This window comes from Canis aureus, chromosome 22, assembly GCF_053574225.1.
Source record: "Canis aureus isolate CA01 chromosome 22, VMU_Caureus_v.1.0, whole genome shotgun sequence".
Classification (NCBI taxonomy): Eukaryota; Metazoa; Chordata; class Mammalia; order Carnivora; family Canidae; genus Canis; species Canis aureus.
In genome coordinates this window covers 35,064,397-35,083,917 of record NC_135632.1, presented here as the reverse complement: position 1 = coordinate 35,083,917, position 19,521 = coordinate 35,064,397, and positions in this window count along the sequence as shown.

Genomic DNA, 19,521 nt, shown 5'->3' with positions numbered 1-19,521 from the left:
TTCTGATATGATCTTCTAGTTCCATCTTACTACCCATTTTTCTAAAGCTAAATTTCCCCTGTTCTGAGTTAAAAGCATCAACTTATCCTGATTTATATTTGAAAACAACCACTTAAGGAATTTGGTTTCACCCATTTGTCTATGCACCTAAATATCTAGTTACTTCTCTGTCCTTTTATCATGTGTGTGTTTGCATGCATGTGTGTGTGTGTGTGTGTGTGTGTGTGTGAGTGTGTGTGTGTGTGTGTGTGTTTTAATGGCCTGGCAATGTTGAATGTGAAAATGCGATATAAAGAAGCAGATTTGGGGTGCCTGAGTGGCATAGTTGGTTAAGCTTCTGCCTTCAGCTTGGGTCATGATCTCAGGGTCCTGGGATCGAGCCCTGCATTGGGCTCCCTGCTCAGCAGAGAGCCTGCTTCTCCCTCTCCCTCTGGCCCTCCTCCCTGCTTGTGCTCTCTCTCTCTCACTGTCTGTCTCAAATAAATAAATGAAATCTTTAAAAAAATAAAAAGTAAAGAAGCAGCTTTGTACAAAAACACACAATAATAAAGACACCTCATCTATAAATAATGTCTGCCTCTCAAGGAGTCAAAGCATTTTAGCTGTATCACCATATTTTGCCTACTCCAATTGATGGCTTAAGTACAGACAATTTCTCTCCATCTGCAGATGATGCTTCAAGTGTTGGAAAAAATGGAAAGTTCACAGTTTATGTTGGCAGGCTCAGGTCTTAGGCTACTAGTTCGAGGCACCCTTTCTCCCCAGGTCTGTTTTTACTCTCAGCGCTTCCTCCCTCTGCTCGAGCTGGTCTGATTAACCTAGAAGCCAATCCCATTGGGAGGTATGGTTCATGGTCAATGATAGCAATGTTGCAGGACCATAATAGGTAGAAACAGTTGCATTTCCTGACCCTATTTTAAGCAAGATTGGTATGACTGGCTCTGCATACTTTCTTGAGAACAAGAAGGGAATAAATGAAAAACTTTAAGGTAGAGGCCTTTTCCCAAGGCGCCACCTCCCAAAGGCCTCTGAGCATAAAAAATGGTGAAAGGTAAATGAGACTGAATACAAAACGGTTTCAAAAACCCAGAATGTAAAGCCAATAAGTTGACAAAGGGAAAAAAGTAGAAAGGCTAGAGATGCCTGGGTGGCTCAGTAGGTTAAGTATCTGCCTTCAGTTCAGGTCATGATCCTGGAGTCCTGGGATGGAGCCCCACTGGGATTCCCTGCTCGGCAAGGGGGGCATGCTTCTCCCTCTGCTCCTCACCCCACTCGTGCTCTCTCTCAAATCTAAATAAAATCCTAAAAAAAAAAAAAAAAAAAAAAAAAAAAAAAAAAACAGTACCAGGCTAATTCAGCAAGATCTAAAAGATCAGAAAACCATGGGCCTTTTCTCCCTCTGTTAAGGCATTTTATTTATTTTAGCTCAGGAAATGTATTAACCAAACAAACTTGGAATAGCCCACTCTCTACTACAGCTTGAAAGTTAGCTCTGGAAGATTGAGTGATTGCAGATAATAGAAAAAGGGAAAAAAGTAGGCTTGTGAGGATATACCAGTACTACCTCATGAATCACATTCATTTGGTTCCATAAAATGTGTTCTGCTCTCCTTTTATTACTGCTTCAGGATACACGGCAGGACTATATTTGCTTAGGGACATCTTGCTTATTACAACAAATTACTAAGCACCACATGTTGATTCTTATTCCCATTTGACAAATTCTTTTTGTCTGGCTTGTTTTACCTTTGTGTCCCCCTGTTCATTCACTTTCACTAAAAGAATAGTCTGCACTTTTTTTCAGATTTATTACCAAGTCAGGTCTCTTATTTCTCCCTGCTCTCTTTTCACATTCAAGTTTAATGAATCAAACTGGTGACTTAAATGTCTTCCTTCAGTTCAAAAAGTAAACACATACACACACACACATCCTCAGAGAGCCTGTCCAAGTCTACATCCCTCTTAGGAGATGTCCTAAAACTTAAATTTCCTGAGAATTACTCACATATGAGGCAGGAATGATATTTGAGAGAAAAGGACCTTTGTGAATACATTTCCTTGGCTGAGTCTAGCTGCTCCCTGAAGAGAGCTGTTTATGTTCCTAAAATAAACTCTTGAGTTTTTTTTTTTTTCCTTTTATTGTTAAGGGTGTACCCCAGCCCTGAAGGGCATTCCATGTGTAATAAATGTAGTTCTAATGACTATTGATTGGGAAATCCCAGCCTTCCATTTCAGTGTCAGCTCCCTCTGGCAAGTCAGAAATAATCAATAGCAAAGTGGACAGTGGCTCCAACAACAGAGAATGTGTCTCCAATGAATTGAGGCTGTGGTGGGGGTGGTCTCTTGGATTTGAGGATGAAATCCTGATTCATGGCAGCTTTAGAAACACATGATTTCCAGAAACTTGTGAATACTCTCAGAGAGAAAACCTAGCCAAAGTAGATACAGCAGCATCTCAAGATAATTTCAGAATTGTGCCACAGCAGCCAAGTATCCATGGTGGCTATTTGTCACACAGCAGAGCAGGCTACTGGGGAAAGTGCTAGGGCTCATAATGGCATGTCAGTCTGCATGGGCAGACAATAAAGTATTATGATCACACCACACTTTACAGGACCAGACACTCTGCCTTGAACTCTCAACAACACCAACCATAAATTGTGGGAACTTGGACAGATTACTCTACCTCACTAGGCCTCAGCTTTTCATCTATAAAATGTAGTTGTCTTTAGCACCTACTTCACAAAGCTTTTTGAAGATAAAATTATCCATGTAAAGCACATAGCTGTACTTGGCACTTCAAAGTAAATATAGCATTAATTAGTCTTCCAGACTAATCCTGACAAGTGATTTCCAAGATAATTTAGGAATTCTAATTGATCTATTTAATCAAAGAGTCAATAAAATATGAACTGTATACCAGTTTCTTATGTACAGATTTTTATTTAAATATATAAACAATAGAATTGTAAACCATATGTGTGACATTTTGTTAATCTTTTTGAAATTTCCTTTTGTTGTTATGGCCTATCATGACAATTTGAATGTTGAATCTCCACATTCTATTCTTTCTTTCCCTTCCTGTGGTAAATCAACTACAAATCTAACCAGTACGCTCAACAATCAGCTAATGCTAGAGTCCTTCACACACATTTCCTGCAAAGGATGATCTATACTCTGCTTTAACACTTCCAGGGACTAGACCTATGTCCCTATCTCCCCTGTTAGCCCAGCCTTTTGTTTTTAAATAAACATTTAAAAATACTGGAATAATTTCAAATGAATTTTTTAAGATTTTATTTATTCATGACAGACACAGAGACAGGGGCAGAGACATACGCAGAGGGAGAAGCAGGCTCCCTAAGGAGAGCCTGATGCGGGACTCAATCCCAGGATCCTGGGATCATGCCCTGAGCTAAAGGCAGATGCTCAACCACTGAGCCACCCAAGTATCCCTTAAATGAACTTTTTAAAATATTGGAATAATTTTATGTCTACAGAAAAGCTGAGAATCCAGACCTTCTTTAGTCACTTATAGTCTAAGAAATTGTCAACAAATTCATATTTCTTCTTGTGAAACTGTGGACTTTTGTCTATAAATATTTATCCCCTTCTCCTGCACTGTAGACAGAGAATTTTTGTTCCCAGCCCACTAGTGTTGGGATGGGCTGTGTGAATTACTTTGTCCAAAGGCACATTAGTGGACATGACACAAGCAGAAGTCTTCTAGTTCTGCCATGAGAAGCATATGCACCACATAGTCAGTGGTCCAAAGAGGATGGAAGATATGAATCATATCCTCACCTGGAGTAACATACAGCTTACCTAAATCCTGATGCAAAATTACCCAGCAGAGTTCAGCTTGGACCAGCTAAACCATGCTTATTTGCAGACCCATGAATAAGAAACAGTTATCAACAGTTCCTTGATGAAGGCCACTGAGTTTGGAAGTAGTTTATCACTCAGTATCATCACAGCAAATCTGACCGATATACCCTCCATTTTCAGCCAGAAAATCACAAGCAATTGCTAAATTTCTTACTGAAACTGCAAAGCACAACCTTTATAGCAGTCTTCTGAACTATCTCCTATAATCATATTCCAATGGGAATTTAGTCACTTAGTTTAACATAATAGTCATGTAGCCCAGGGGTAGCACAAAGAATTCCACCCCACTCCCTGGAATTCTGATTTAATTGATCAGCAGTGGGGTTAGCCATCCATACTTTATAAAAAGTCCCCTGGGGGAGAGGAGGTACCAATGTGCCACGAGGATGGAGAATCATTGACTAGCAGGGATGTGGAGACTGAGCTATGTTTTTGGAAGGACCAAACTAAAGAAGCAAGAAAGGATACCAAATCTCCGTCAGATCATGTGGATGTCTGTGCAGTAGAACTGCAGGATTCAGCCATGTAGAGTTTCCATTATATGAAAAACAATAACAACAATTATAAAGTCTCATCGATTTCACTGTTGCTCACTCAGTAGGGACAAAATGAAAGCTAAAGCCTGGGGCTGGTGACATCTGTAGATGTTGAGATGTCGAGCAATTATATTGATTTCCCTATAGGAAGATTAGTCAAGAGTAGTAATGTTTGTGTGGATACTGTGGGTGGATGAAGAAGAAATCTGTTAGTCTAGAAAGTCTTTTTAAAGAATAAGAATACACCTTGGGATGCCTGTTTAATTATGTTGCCTCCAACTTTATAACCTGAGGGATTTTTGTTTCCTTTTTAAATAAACAACCCAGTTAACAAGTTTTCCCAACTCATTTTAAACTCCTCTGGGCACACTTGAACTTGTCAGCTCAGGCTCCAAGTAATCACTCTGCTAAAATAATGTTGATTAGAAATTTATAAAATCCAACATTAAGTCTTGACATAAACAGGATCATCTACATGCTAGAATTGCAAAGAAATCTAATCAGAAGGAGAGACCATAGTTTTTAGAGTTAGAAAGATCCTGATTCAAATCCAGATCTGCTGTTGTGAGCTGAGGGATCTTGAGCAAATTATTTTCTTTGCCTCCATTTCTTCAGGGATATGAAACAAAGGGCAGAATTTTTTCATGGAAATGCTGGTGAAGATGCTAGCCTAAGGAAAACTGTGCTTCTCAAAGGGTGGCAGGCAGGTGAAAGAAGAAAAAATGGTACTAAGAAAGGGGAGAATGGTAGAGTCCTGGAGTGCTCTAAGAGAAAAGAGGAGTGTGAGGGTGCTGGTAAAAACAGGGTAGGTGTCAGTATCTGCTGTGGGAGGAAAGTCACAGAGAGGGAGAGACATCTAGGGAGTGTCTGCATGTTGGCTAGTGGTATCAGCTCAAAGCTCATTCCTGTCCCTTTTAAGAATGCCGTAAGATCCACAACACTTGTCATGGTTTCAGGAAGTCAATTTGAAAAGGTGGTGGACAGAGGTTGGTTTTAACACAGCCTTACAATACAGAGTTGTTGGGAAGATAAAAATGTAATAGGTAGAAAAGCATTTGTTCCCGCACATAGGAAGTATTAGCCTATTATCATTCTAAATTTGTCCTATCTTTAAGGAGAGCTAATAGGCATCCACTTATTCCAAGAGCCACTGAATGACGTATAAGGTGATGTAAATTGAGAAACAAAAAAGGAAGTGAAGGGCAGAGGCATTTTCTGGGAGTCTTCAGCATCCAATTATACCATTGACTCCACGGTTTGGCTATTTCAGGCCAAAGCAAAGGTGGACCAAGTGAAGTGTTCAGGTTGTTAAGAGAATGAAATGCACAGGAGAAGATACATTTGTCACATGAAGAACTTCAAACCAAATGACAAGGGCAAGTCCATTTACTGCTACAGTGTCCAAAACTCTTCACAACAGTTTAGTGAATGGGAGAGAAGAGCTGAAGGAGGTGAAGTGAAATGAAATAAAGGATCTATGGCCTTCAAACTCCAGAGTGACACAAAATACTTCCTAAAGTAAAATGAGTTTGAACACAAACTTTCCCTTCAATTTGCCCTATGTGTATTTGTTCAAAGAAAGTTTTTAGTGTCTCGGTCACATTGAGGACAAATCAGTCAGCTACCCTTCTTGCATACAGTCGGCAGCACCCCTTCAAAGGCCCGCAGAACGCAGGGAAACTATGTGAGGCACAGGAAGGGCCAGGCCTCAGACAGTGAGCCAGGGCATGGGTAGAAAAATGAAAGCTGCTCTTTTCATTTTCATAATGCTCAAAGAGGAAAAGGCTGGTGTTCAAATGTTGGCTTTTGAAACGCAAAGCATGACAGAAAACACCTCTTTAATTTACACTGAGCAAAAGGCTCCTCCATCTGGGCGACAGTTCAGTTTCCAGTTGCAAATCTCTGCTTCAGGTACTTGCTGCCAATCTGCAACCTTCTTCAACTGAATGGAAGACTATTTGCATTGACTAAAATCTCAAAAATGTGAACAAATCATGCATAAATGATTTTATACAAATATAGCATAAATGAAATACATTTGTGTACCTGAGATGAAATTTCCTTTTGGAAACACTGAATTTTCTGTTCTGTGAGTACTATTGCATGTGCCCTGTGGCTAGGAGATCTACGATCTATTTTGCCTTCAGCTAATTTTATCAGTAGGAGAGAAAGTAAGAAGCTCAGGATGCTTCTGCTTACCGTTCTATCATCTGTTTTCATAATGTGTTCATGTGGGATCTTTGGCTCATTAGAGCTGTGAGTATTTAAGAAACCACTGGCTAAGAGAGGTTCCCTTGTATGAAATAAAAGGAATCTAGTCTGATCATGCAGAAGTGCATCACACTTCAAGTATGCTTCTTCATCTCAAAGGGACTATAATAAAGATGGAATCTTCATATATTTCACATTGGGAATAGAAGTGAAGGATCAGCAGATCAGGTAAATTCATGTTTTCCAATATAAGGTAATTTTAGCCATAATCCAATCCAAAGAGTAACCATTGGTGGAGTAATCATTTTTTCTTATTCTAATATTGGGACCACTAGACTATGATCTCTCTCTCTCTCTCTCTCTTTCTCTGTAAATTTCTTCATATGAAAACCTCACTAACTTATAACAATTAAATGACATTTCATTTATGATTCACTAAGCCATCTTCATAGTGAAGAATAAAAATTCATGAAATCAGGACAATCCTAGGACATTAGCATATGAAATACAATTGACTAAAAAAAGGATTGGTGAACATAGTAAAGATTATCTCACTGGTGAAATAATAGTTTTTAAATGTACTTTCTGCAGTATTTATTAGCCATTGTGAATGCTTGACAACTCTACATAGCTTAGTGGTCATCAACCTGGAGGGGATTTTTGCTTACTATAGAACATTTAGAAATCCTTGAAATATGTTTGTCAAAGGCTGGCAGGAGTTGAGGGAGGAGGTTGAGGAGTGCTACTGGCATCTAGTGGGTAAGGGTCAGGGACACTGCTGAACATCTGACAGCCATCTACATCAAAGAATTCTCTGTCCCAAAATGTCAATAGTGCCATTGCTGAGAAACTGTTATAATTGGAGTCCTTGGGAATGCCAATACATATAATGAGGAATCAAAAAAAGATAGATCAAGAACTGAGAACGAAGGGTTGAGAAATGGTATAGACATGTTGGATTTTTAGGAATCTTGTCATGCTATGAAGACAAAAGGACAGTGGAAAAGAAAAATGGTGAAAGATATACCAATCTATATACAACATACAGCTACACTACCTGGATTATATTTTGCTTTGGAAAGGGTTAAAGCACAAAACTTAAAATATAACAGTATCAGGCAAAAAAGGGAACTCATACCATTAATAGGACAGAATTGCCTAGGAATTTCTCCAAAATGGGAAGCATATGGAATAGAATTGATAGGTAGAAAAAACTACAACCCAAAACAGGATAGGATGGGGTGCTAAAAAAAACTTTTGAGGGGCAACTGGGTGGCTCAGTTGGTTAAGTGTCTGCCTTCAGCTCAGGTCATGATCCCAAGGTCCTGGGATCAAGCCTCAAGTGGAGCTCCCTGCCTGGCGGGGGGTCTGCTTCTCCCTCTGCCCCACCCCCCACTGTTTGTGCTCTATATCTCCTCTCAAATAAATAAATAAAATCTTAAAAAAAACAAAACAAAAACAAACTTTTCAAACAGGATCATACCAGTAACCAAAGAATAAGGTAGTGGCTCCTAAACTTGGCTGCATATTCAAATCTGAACATCTTTCAAAGCTGTCAGTGCCCAAACCACACCCGCAGACAAATTAAATAACAATCTCTAGGGGTGGGACGCAACATTAACATTTTTGGAAGCTCCCCTGGTGACTCCAATATGAAGACAAGTTTGAGAAACACTGGTGTAGAGTTAATCAAAGGAAAATTATTCACCATCAACTAAAGCAGTGCTTCTCAGACTTTTGCTGTATATGAATCACTAGAGAATCATCCTGGAAACAGATTCTCCGATTTAGCAGGTCTGGGGTGGGGGGTCAAGATTCCATATTGCTAACCAGCTTCCACAGGACACCAATATGCCTGGTCCATGAATCACTCTTAGAAGAGCAAGAAACTGAAGAGAAACAGGTCATTTCCCATCACCCTTACCCTCATTCTTCCTCCAATTGCCACAAATTCAGAAATTGCCTCTCTAGTATCAGTTCTCTGGTTAAAACGCTGAGGCCAGCTCTCTAAACTAGGTGGAAGACAGGCCTGGAAGAAACTGAGAGAAAAGGAAAGAGTACCTCAAGGTCACTCCCAGCCTATTCAACCGACAGTGGGAAACAAGAAAGAAAAGGCAACTGAACTCAGGAGTTGAGGGTATTTGGGGCATCATTTTCATCCACAGAAAATAAAACAAGGATTTAGATTACAATCAAAATATTATTGGCAATGACCTTAATTACTAATTATAGTGAAGTCTCAGGGCTAAATATTAAGAAGCCACTAAAAATCATATTATGGAAGAATAAGTAATAATCTAGAAAGAAGTTCATTATGTAACTTTCATTTAAAAAATCTAACAGCGTGGATAGAAGGAGGAAAGTTAATAAGCAAGGGAGCAAGAAAGAAATGCTTTTAAGAGTATGTACACCTGGGAGTTAGCTATCATTCTTTCTGGGGAAGAAGTGGTGGAATTGTAGGTGATTGTTACTTTTTTCTTAGTAAAAACAAAATAATAGAATTTTCACTCTCTTTCCTCCAAACTAAATGTTTAGGTCTCAAATTCTTCTTAGTCCTACTCACAATTTCCAGAGTATAATGGGGCTGCCCTTTACAGCTTTCTCAAATTGCTAGTCCTCTGCTACAAGCAACACCCATGGTCACCAAGAGCTGATGATGCCACCCCAGCCTCCATACTGTTCATAAAATCTCTGGTGCTGTTGATAAGCTTTTGTAACCCTGAGCTCCAATACCATCCAAAAGCTCCCCCAGCCCAACCTATAATCACAGCTCTTTCTTCCCAGGGTAATGAAATCTGATTTTGAGTATGGTAGTCATTTGAGGCTAAAACCAGATTAGAAAATATTGTAAATAATAGTAAGAATAATAATAGGTTTCATCCATTTGCTCTGGTTTCATGTCTCAAAATGGTATCCGTGCTATATCACCTTCCATCTCAAAGGTCTTAACACTAATTTATATGGTCCCAATTATAAGCCCCCATATTCCTTTTCTAATCCTGCATTGACAGGGCTGAGGAGAGGGATATACATGGATACTTGGTGATCTACCTTGACCACCCAGGATTCATGATGTTGATCCATTGATTATATTCCCTTTCATAACCCTCAAATTGACTTTAAGTTGGTTTTTGAAGAAGGTTGTGTCATAGTACTTCCCTGATGAGCATATTAGCATAATAGGGAATTTTAAAAATTAATAATCTAGAAGACTACTCGAAAACGACATTTAGAGATTCACTACACCATGGATCCAATTGCAATACCACTTAGAAATTTTAACATTACCTTTTTTTTTTTTTTAAGATTTTATTTACTTACTCATGAGAAACACAAAGTGATAGGCAGAGACACAGGCAGAGTGAGAAGCAACTTCCCCGTGGGGAGCCTGCTGCAGGACTCGATCCCAGGATCAGAGTCATGATCCCTCTGAGGCATGATCCCTCAATCATGCCTTGAGCCAAAGGCAGATGCTCAACCACTAAGTCACCCAGGTGTCCCTAACACCACTTTCATATAGAAAGAAAAATTAGAGTATTTCAAGCTCCCCCATTATCGACATGGTATTTCAAGTTTCTGACTAAAGATTCATGGGTGGTTGCTTCTGTTAAACCATTAATCATTGTGCTTCATTATGGACAACCTCAGGTTTGAAATTATTAGCTTTTTAACCCTTCTTTTTAATTAGCTCAGCATAGTTTTCTGCTAAAAGGCAACAAATCAATGTCAGCTGAAGGAAATATTTCCTCCCTCAGGCAACATATTATTAGTCTGCTAGTCTCAAATGTCTTTGAAGTGAATTGTTTGAAGTTTACTGTCAAATTAAAATTCCTCTGATTTGTTAAGCAACTACTATATATTTATTTCTAATGCTTTAGAGTAATTGTAATTTAGCTGATTGTTTAGCCATATATATTTTTTTCCCCATTTAGGTCCTTTTCTTGTTAAAACTGAATAACAACCTACACACTAAAAAATAAAAAATAAAAAGCTATCATTAATAGAGGATAACATAGAGAAATAGAGGAATAAAAGCCAAAAAAGTCATCTTCAACAAAGCAACTTAGCTCGAAAATATTACTTGTAAATATGTTATCTATCACTTTAGTTTAGCTTCCTAAAATTTCATCAGGAACACACTAAAAATGTAGTTAAAGACAAAGTATGACTATGAAAATAATGAAGGAAAGTAATGTGAAAACAGAAGGAGATTTAGAAACTAATAAAATTCAGATGTTCACTAAAATGTAAATTCCTTGAAGATAAAAACATATCTTCAACCCCTAAGAGAGCGCTTGTCACATGGTAGGTCCTTAATAAATATTTGCTCCATAACTCGCTGTTTGGCATAGCTCTGTGCAAGAGAAAACAATGGATATTAAAGGAAAATAGTTTAGTTGCTAAAGATGGATGTTCTGTAGCAGAGCAGAAATATTCTGCAAATGGCATCACCATGTATATGATATATCCTATAGAGCTAGAAAGAGTCTCTTCCAACTTTATACTCATCAAGTAACTTTCTAATTGCAAAACTCACTTCCAGAGGTGAAATATAGTAAAGGAAACCTGAATGTTCCAGTTATTAAAATTATGTATGCCCATCTGTCAATTAACACTTGGCATTCAGTTTCAGAAATCAATCTCCTGATGACTTTGGCTGTACTGGTAGATTTCCATAAGCTTTTACAAGTCCTAGGTGAATTTACAGCTTTGAATTTCTAATTGTTCAAAGTTAAAAGCTAAACCCTACCAGGTATCCACCAAAGGACACACTCTCTGTTAGAACTCTATCAGATACATCCAGCCAAACACTTTCCCATTTCCAAACAATGACTAATTGTAGACATCAAGGGACTGAGCCAGTAGTCAACATAAAGAAGAAAGCTGTGCAGTGATCACAGGATGCTTCAGCACAAAAGAACCATAGCTTGGTTTGGGAGAAAGCTGGATTTTAGACTTTCCCTGACTATACTATCAGACATATTGCTAAAACTTTTGCTTGCTATGGTTTTTCTAAGTAAAATAAATATATTAGCTATTTCTATTTTTCAGGGATGGGGTTTGGAGATGAGAAAAAAAAATCACCATTACATAGTACAAGGCAACAGTGGGGGGAAAAAAAGCATTTTTTTCCCCAGGTTTTCTTGTTAAATGAAATTCAATATATCTCAAGATAAAGCCTTCTGTCTTCCCCATCTCTAAAATCCCAGCTTGGCTTATCTTCCCAACTAATCTATTTCATTCAATGATGAGTGTCATTATTCTTCAATCTAATAGGCACATATTTTAATGGTGTATTTTGTTCTCCCTTCTTCTTTATATACCAAATCAATTTATCATGAAGTCCTATCAATTATTTAAAACAATCCATCTCTACCCTTCCTTATTTCCTCTGCTAGTGTCCCAGCCTAAGTCTTCATTAAGACATGCCTGAGCATAGACTATAACCTAATAGATCACATAACTTATTCGTTTTATTCATTAATGTAATCTAAATGCTCTAATTTATTATTTTACATTTTTGTCTTGTTTCTTCCACCAAAAAAGATCTATTTATCTGGGATTAGGATCTGGTAATCATGAATGACTCAGTGTTAGTTCAAATAGGATATGATTATATTTAGATAATATTTTGGGGAGTCTACTATAGAACCTACCTTTCTAAATAAAAAGTCTTATATCTACCTAATAAAGTAGTTTCTCCTTATCTTTAAGAACTGTTTTAATTATCTAGTGCTTCAAAATCCTGGAGTTGGAGCACCTATTTACAGATAATCTACTCCCTTACATTACTGTTGACAGAAGGACTCTATTATTCAAGTAGACTGCTTGAAGATCCTCAAAACATGGTGCTGGCTTCTCCCAAAAGGAAGGAAGAGACAGAATGTCTTTTATCATCTGTCTTTGGAAGTCACACGCCATTATCCCATTGGTTCTAGAAGGCCGTGCCACTCAGTGTGGAAGGAAATTACATAATAGCAGGAATACCAGGGGGGCAAAGATTATTGAAGGCCACCTTGGAGAATGGGTACAATATCAACAACTAACTTCCATATGCATGTATTTTGTGGTCATCGAACACTTCTGTGGGTTACTATTTCATCTACAATTTCCAAGATTACAAATGTATCCTTGTTTAGAGAAGTATTTTCTAGGGATGCCTGGGGTGGCTCAGTGGTTAAGCGTCTGCCTTCAGCCCAGGGCGTGATCCTGGAGTCCCGGGATCGAGTTCCACATCAGGCTCCCTACATGGAGCCTACTTCTCCTCTGCCTATGTCTCTGCCTCTCTCTCTATGTGTGTCTCTCATGAATAAATAAATAAAATCTTAAAGAAAAAAGAAACGTAACTTTTAGATTGGAATTTAGGAAGACACTGACCTAAAGCTTTGTATGTACAAACACAGCAATAAAAATGGGACAAGTTGCTTACATTTAATAACTCTGAACGACCGATTTGAATACACACATGGCTAAAATAAATTTTCTCCCTTGTCCCAAACGTTTATATTTATATTTATACACCTTTCATTTTGTTTCTTATATTAGTGTGTGTGTGTGTGTGTGTGTGTGTGTGTGTGGCAAGGGTTGTTATATAGAGACTTAAAATCATGGGTTCTGGTTTCATCTTGCTACTTGAGTTTGAGTCCTTATGGGAACTAGAGATCCCACTTCGACTTTTGTAACCTCTTCTTTGTCATTCAAAGTATGGTCCAAACAACGGCAATAGCACCATCACCTAGAGAATTTATTAAAATTACAAATTGATGGGCTTTTACTTCAGACCCACTGAATCAGGATACACATTTTAACAAGATGTTCAGTGATTTGTGTAGGGAGTGCTTATCCAGGAACTACTTCACAGACTGTGAAGGCTGTTCTGTCAATTTTTTTTGCCTCTCTGAAGAAAAACACCTATCAGGATTCTCTACATAGCAGATGTTTCAGAACACTGCTGATTGAGTGACATCATTATGACTTCCCCTGCTGGGTAGCCTTTGTCTCTGGTTTTCCCAGTGAAAGAGGAGTAACTCATTGCACATTACCTCTGTAAAATGTAAATGTGCACATAAACAGAACAGAATGTGGGAAACATATTTTTTCATTTTTGTTTTGCTCTCTTCTAATGTACTAAGTACAAAGACATTGGGCTCATAATTAATGTCATGGTGAAAATCTTCCCACTTTTCAAAAGATAAAATTGCAATTCTCACTGGATAATGTAGATTCCCCAGCTCCCATAATGAACTTGGGCAAATTGTCACTTACTTCATTACTTCAGTCCAGGTATCTCCTCAGCAAAATATGGGTCATAGCTCAGTAGTTTTTCATATTTGCAGTCAGTAAAATGTACAGATTTTAAGTGTACAATATGAAGAGTTTTTACAAATGTATATACCTGTGTAACTACCACACCAATTAAAATATGGGACTTGTCCACCACCCACAAGTTCCTTTAGCCCCCTTTCATTCAACCCTACCTTCTAGAAAGGATGGATAGTGAGGAGTTTTCAAGATGATATTCAGAAAATTTGAGCTAGAAGGAGACTATTTTATAGTCCAAAGACTGAAATATACCTGAGGTCTCATAGCTAGGGTGGCAGTGCTGAAAATTGATTCTAGGATAGTGAATCTTTCATAGTTTTCTGTAAGTTAAGGTATAATGTGAAAGAGTATATACGTGTGACTTTCATCACCATAAATTATTGTTGCCTGTTGTTAAATTTTATATAGATGGAATTAATCCACTTGTGGCCTTTGACTCTGGCAGCTTTCACTCAACATAATGGTTCACGGATGCATGCATGTTGTTGCACATGGGGTAGTTCTCACAGGACTGTGTTGAAACATGAGTGAAACATAGGGAGAAGTACATGTTTCCCTACTTTAAATTTGAAAATCAACTGAGGACATTTGGAGGCCCTAAAATTTCCATCTGTCTCTCCCAGAAACTAGGAGTGAAGGGATAGAATGTCCTCTCCCATTAGATGACCTACTTCAAATTCTGCTGTCTTTACTCAGATTTGCTGATATGTTCCTGAGATTACTACTGCAAATAAAAGGGACTGAGTTCTCCTTCAATCAGATCATGATAACTGATAATCTTTTAGGTATTCTTTCAACCTGGGGAAAATGCTTGGCACTGATAACCACCAGTTCCATTGGGAATTTTCTGGGAAAGCAATGAGCACCTGGAAAAGTCTCCTCCATCTGCCCACTGTCACTATGGCGACATGTAGTTATAACTGCCCCAAATGAGAATGCCTCTCTCTATCAATACAATACAGTTATGCTACTTCGAAACCATTCATTTTCAACAGGATTGCTCAGCATAGACTGACAGAAGAATTATGTCTCAGCCATAATAACGATGAAAGGTAATTATGTGAGTCCTACCAACACTTTGACATTGAGATGAAGTTTTGTCTATGAGATCATTAAGCTGTGATCCAGCGGGAATCAGGAATAATTGTCCTGGCCAAGATTCCATGGCCAATGCGAAGCAGATAATTGAGGCAATTATTTGGCAAATTCAAACCCAAAAGTATACTAGAGTAATAACACTGTTCAACACTAATGGTGCTCTCAAGTAAGATAACCATAATTATGTGTCCCTGCAGCAACAATGCTTAAACATTTTTCCCCACCCGTCTTAACTTCAGGTATTTATGAGAATGCTCATTTTCTGAGAGCTTCCAACATTGAGTAGCCACTTCAAATGCAGTTTTAGGGATGATTTTTAGGTATATAAAGATTGAAACCTAGTGTCTTTATCATTTATACATTTTTAGACGTCTAGTGGATTCTAAAGAAAATTGGTGAAATATTATTCCTGATGTTGAAGCCAAGGCAATATGTCCAAAGGAAAATATCTTTTGATTATGTCTTACTGTTAATATAGTAGATGGCTAGTTTAGAGCTGGCACTACTAAGGTTAAATGTATTGAACAGGATTATAGCAATAACAAGATATAAAATTCATTTCAAAGTGGCATATGTCATGAAAAGTTTAGAGGTAGGTACTGCTGGATGCTAATGACATGTTTTGATCTGTGTTATCACAAATTTGTCTCCTTCCTCTGTGATGGCTTTATTTTTCCCCATTTGTGTTAAGATGCAATTGATATATACATTTAAAGGTTCATAATGTGACAATTTGATATATGTATATGTTGCAAAGTAATCACCATAATAAGATTAGTTAACACATCTGTTAACTCACAAAATTACCCATTTTATGTGTGTGTGATAAGAACTTTTAGGATTTAATGTTTTAGCAACTTTCAGGTACACAATACAGGATTGTTTTTGATGGCTTTATTTTCAGGTCAAATCTCTCTAAGTGGCAAAGACAGAAATAGCAGACCTACCCTTGCTTTCTCTTAACTTAGCAACCCCAATGGAGCATTAGAACCTATTCCTGATGGTTCCAGCAAGAGTCTCAGGATAATCCAGGTGGTCCGAGAAGGTCACACATCCAACCCAGAAGGAAAAGAGAGAGTCTATTACTGTTTATGACCACCTGAAACACATCCAGTGAAACAACTTTACAAATACATCTCAAAGAAAACTAAAACATAGAGTCATTGTGTTTAATGGAATGTTATTAATAAAACACATAATAATAATCCAACAAATAATTATGATATGACCACAGGCCAGTGTTAAGTTTTTTTTTAAGTTAAAAAATAAACAAATTGGGGGGCACAGGATGGGATGAGTACTGGGTATTATACTATATGTTGGCAAATAGAACTCCAATAAAAAAATACAAAAATGAATAAAATAAAATGCTGTGTGTTACAAAAAAAGATCAATCAATCAATCAATAATGACTTCTGACTCCTACCATCTGACAGTTTATGATCTAGCAGAGAGTCAGGACTTAAAATAAATGTGAAATTAGGGAATATAAGACAATATACAACCCTATGCAATTTTGGAGAATTTAGATTATCTTAGGTATGGAAATTTATTGAAATGAGAGGTAAAATATACTTGCTCTACCTCCCAGTAGTTCTAACTCCTAAGAGTTACTAAAGAGTAATAAAATAATATATTCACAAAAAGACTGTGAAAAGAATACTTATAGTGGCTTTGTTTGTGGAACAAGAGATAAATGGATAAGTTGTGGTATATCCATACAATGGAATACTACTCTATGATAAAGAAAAGAATGATCTATTAACATAGATGAATATCAAAACTATTCTTAGACAGGGATGCCTGGTGGCTCAGCAGTTGAGCATCTGCCTTCAGCTCAGGGTGTGATCCCGGGGTTGGGAGGTCGAGTCTTGCATCGGGCTTCCCTCAAGAAGCCTGCTTCTCCCTCTGCCTATGTCTCAGCCTCTCATTCTATGTGTCTTTCATGAATAAATGAATAAAATATTTTAAAAAATATATTCTTAGACAAAGAAACAAGGCAAAACACAGTATACCATTATGATTCCCTTTAAATGAAATACTAGAATAGGTACTAGAGTGACAGAAAAGAGATCACTGGTTACTTGGGGTCGAGTGTGAGAGATTAACCTCAAAGGGACATAACGAAACATTTGGAATGATAAAAATATTCTATGTCTTAATTAGTTACGTGGGTATAAATATATGCAAAAAAATTCATCAAACTGTATACTCAAAATGAAGGCATTTAGCTCATTTAAATTATGTTTCAATAAGTTGATTATAAAGCAGTTAAGAGGGGTTCATTAAGGCAATGGGTCAGTGTTAATAATCAAGGAGGTAGTAGATGAAGATTTTATTATTAAAAATAGTCATAAATTATACAGTGTGTATGTGTGTGAGAGAGAGATTATTACATTGCCTAACATAATGTGATGAAAAGAACCTGGGCACTGAGTCCAGACACATCTACTTCTACATGTCCTCTTTGCCATCAGCTGGCAGGAAGCTGATCCCAGTTCCATCACCTGAAAAACTGGCCACACCTACCACCTTGGAATATTAAAAGATATTAAATGTGAAGATTAAATGAAATTAAAAGGATCTGATGTAAAAGAATAAAATCTATTTGATGCATCAAAATTATAGAACCAGGAATATAATAAAGAATAGTGAAATATGGATGGAAGATAGATTGATTTTAACTTGGCAAGAGGTTTCGCCAAGAATAAGGAGGCAATCCTGTGCCCAGAAGTACTATAGGAATTTACATACTTCACAGAAATTCTTTATTCAGAAAAGTAAGGAAGAAAAGGGGCTACAGAATAATTTTAGTGCTTTGACCACAGGAGTAGGCAATGTTATATCATGGCAATGTGAGCCAGATACTCACAAAGATTAAGGGATTCATTTCCTACTCCTCATTACCATGATTATAATAATATCATACCTGAGATAAACAGTGAGTAAACGTCTACTGCAAAGTGAGGTATCAGAGGGGTCGCCTTGAGTTTGTAAATGAAAGAAAGTATACTGAGCCTGCACTTTGGGGAATGCCTTGGTACCACTTGATCTGCAACATCTCCACATAATTTGATGAGTCTCTGTAGATAAATTAAATGCTCTCTAGGTACCAATCATGGAATTCCCCCTTGCATAAACCCGCAGCTTTAGGACCTCCGGTAAACTAGTTAGAAGTGCAGGCTCTCAGGCTCCACACAAAATCTGCTAAATCAGGATCTGCATTTTAAGATCCCCAAGTGATTCCTGTGCACACCAAAGTTTGAGACTAAACAGCCTACTCCCTTGCTTCATGAAAGGAAATCTAGGACAAGAAAAGAAAGCTTATTTTCCTGGTACGAGACTTATTCTGAGGCCTGGAATTGCTAACTCAGAAGCTCCTGGAGACAGGCTACCAGGATCCTACTAAGAAAGAGAGAAAAATCAGAAGCAATAATGTAGACAATGGTATTAAGGAAATCAGAAGGATGACATATGCCAAAATGCTCAGCCTCAGTAGTATTCAAAGACCTCAGTATTTAAACGACATTGAAATATTACTGCTTACCATCAGATTGACAACATTTAAGAGAATGATATTAGATTATTGGTAAAGCTATGGGGAAATTGAAGCTTTCTATTTACATTGCCGATGAAAGGGAAGAGCATTTGTTTATTCATTTTGAAGAACATTCTGGCATTAGGTATTAGGTGAACAATGGGTATCCCCTATGATCAGACCATTGCATCCTCAGTGGGTATCCAGGGAAACTCTTGCACACATGTCCAAGGAGAGTTATGTAAGGTTTGTTGCATGAGGCTACTACAGCATTGTTAAAAACGAGAAAATATGGGAACAATCTAAGTGATATCCAAAAGAAGAGTGTTTAAAACAAAATATGTTATTCCAATACTCTGAAATACTAAAATACCTGTTAAAATGAATAAGTAATTATATGTAGATTCACACAGGAATATTTCCAAGACATATCACCAACTTAACAAATTCAGTTGAAGAATATAAAAGATGTGATACAATTTCTCGTTTTAAAAGAAAACATGTATAAAAAACCCTCTATATTTCTATAGATGCCTCCTTATGTACACTATACATATTTATTGGGCAAGCACACAGACAAATGACCAGAATATACCCAAAATCTTTTAAAGTTGTTATCTCTGGAAAGGAAGCTGGATCAGCATATGATGGGATAGGAGAATTTGAAGTGTGTGTGTGTGTGTGTGTGTGTGTTTGTGTATTATTTTATTTTTGTTAGTGAATATAATAAAAGAAAATAACCTGAAAGAGAACTATTTATATAAACCTAATGAGTTACTTTGTAATTTTCACTAAAACATCCGTAGAAAATAACATTTTTCTCTGGAACTGACCTTTATATTCGATGTGAAGAATACAGTCTATAGAATTATCACTCTTTTATAGGATGTTGTCTAGGTTTTCTAACTGAAAAGATCTTTTAGCCTC